We start from the raw sequence: 2,667 nt of genomic DNA on the forward strand, positions 1-2,667 counted from the left end.
AAGTCTACCAGAATCCATAATAGTAGTTTAGTATTTCATGTTAGATTTCGAAATTACACAGTTTTTCGTTACATATACGGCAAACTACAAAGCTGTATGTAATTCGATATGTTAACGTAAGATTATTCAGCAGGTTTCAATCGACTTTATGAAGCAAAATTAGGTATCGGGTGATGCAAAACCTTTGGTCATAGCTGTATAAGGGCGAGACCTAAAACAGCTTATTGATTATAAACAACCAATTTGGTGCGAATTGAATTATTTTATTAATGTTAACCCACACAATTATAGTACGCCTTAACGTTATAAAAGACATATGCGGAATATTGGAATATCGACGCGGCAACCTCCCCATTCCTTTACCGCCCCTTCAGCATAAACACTTCTGACCTAATGTCAAAACTTAGCAGACTGGTATAAACTGTCTGAGCTCATCAGCTACAAGTTTGCTCAAAGACGTGAATGTAAAACACACATTAGCGAATCAGCTTACCAAGATAACACATAGACTACATTAAGAAATAATACAGACATGTGGAATATCCTTCTACCACATCACCCCTCCACACTTCCAATAGAAACACGGAACAGCAAGTCAAACTGATCACATCAACACTTTCGATTAGATATCACTGACACTTCCATTTCCTAGTTTATTTACTGTATGTATTGCTAATGAAATTTGCCCCAGTACAGGATTGCATTCCACACAAGTCATTTTGAAAAACATGTTCACTCACTATAGGGTATAGACGGCAACAGTGATACATTGTCAGTGCCTCAGAGTTTCATGCATTTAAATGAGGATTTTTTTTTCCACTTATCTACACACCATACTCCACACTGTTAAGGGAAAAAATATATATATTAAAAAATACAAAACTGAAAGATCAAATTGGATAAGTCTCCACCCCCCTGAGTTAATACTTGGTGGAAGCACCTTTGGCAGCAATTACAGCTGTGAATCTGTTGGAATAGGTCTCTACCAACTTTGCACACCTAGATTTGACAATATTTGATGCTCGTTAAGTTCAAGTTCCTTGGGGAGTGTTGATATACAGCAATCTTCAAGTCATACCACACATTTTCGATTGGATTTAGGTAGGGGCTCTGACTGGGCCATTCAAGGACATTTACCTTTTTGTTCCTTAGCCACTTCAGAGAAACTTTGGCTGTTTGCTTTGGGTCGTTGTCATGCTGAAAGGGGAACTTCCGTCCCAATTTCAGCTTTCTTGCAGAGGGCAGCAGTTTTTCCTCAAGGACTTCCTCTGTACTTTGCTCCATTCATTTTAACTTCTATTCTGACAAAGTGCCCCAGTCCCTGTCGATGAGAAACATGCCCATAAGATGATGCTGCCACCACCATGCTTAACAGTAGGGATGGTGTTCTCAGGATGATGTGCAGTGTGAGGAGTTTGCGGCAAACATAAAGCTTTGCATTTAGGCCTAAAAGTTCTATTTTAGTTTTGTCAGATCACAAAACTTTTTGCCACACTTCAAACAGGATTCAAGGTGTGCTTTCTCGAGTAATGGCTTCCTTCTTACCACCCTAAAATACAGGCCAGATTTGTGGAGTGCTTGGAATATTGTTGTCACATGCACCCTTTGACAAGTCTTGGCCATAAAAGCATGTAGCTCTTGCAAAGTTCCCACTGGCCTCTGAACATCGGAGAGATACCTCTCTGTTCAGTGTCCTTCTTGCTTGGTCATCCAGTTTTGGAGGGACGGCCTGATCTAGGCAGGTCTTGGTGGTGCCATACACCTTCCACATTTTAATAATTGTCTTGACCCTGCTCCAAGGTATATTCAAGGCCTTTGATATTTTTTATATACCCATCCCTTGATCTGTGCCTTTCAACAACTTTGACCTGGAGTTCTTTTGAAAGCTCCTTAGTGCTCATTGTTGAGTCTTTGCTTTGAACTGCATACCAGCAGAGGGAAAACCTACAGTGAAAACTGCTGAATTTATCCTGCACACTCACTCATGTTAATCACTACAATTTAACACAAGTGGAGGCCACTTAACTTGTTGTGTGATTTTGAAGGTGATTGCTTTCACCTGAGCTAATTTAGTATTGCTATTACAAGGTGGGGTGGACACTTATCCAACCAAGCTATTTCAGTTTTTATTTTTAATTAATTTTCTACAAATTTCTAGAATATTTTTTTTGCTTGGAAGTTGTGGGGGCATAAAAAAAGCTAAAAAAAAAATTATCTGCATTTTAATTCCAGGCTTATAAGGCAACAAAAGGTGAAGACGCACTTTACCAACGTAGAGGTTTTTAAACGTGACATATATACGACACCGTTACGATCGGAAACAATAAAAGACAAAAACGTAATCGTAGCATTAGCCTCCAAACGTATGTGTAGACAGTACACAACCACACATAGTACATACGGGGTAGTGTGTGTATGTGTATGTGTTTGTCTGTATGTGTTGGTGTGTTTCTGCTGGTGTGTTGGTGTGTATGTGTTGGTGCTGTTTCTGTATGTGTTGGTGTGTATCTGTATTTGTTGGTGTGTATGTGTTTGTGTGTAGCTGGTATGTGTTGGTGTGTATCTGTATGTGTTTGTCTGTATGTGTTGGTGTGTATCTGTATGTGTTGGTCTGTATGTGTTGGTGTGTATCTGTATGTGTTGGTGTGTATCTGTATGTGTTGGTCT

The sequence above is a fragment of the Polyodon spathula genome, chromosome 17 (genome assembly GCF_017654505.1).
Source record: "Polyodon spathula isolate WHYD16114869_AA chromosome 17, ASM1765450v1, whole genome shotgun sequence".
NCBI lineage: Eukaryota > Metazoa > Chordata > Actinopteri > Acipenseriformes > Polyodontidae > Polyodon > Polyodon spathula.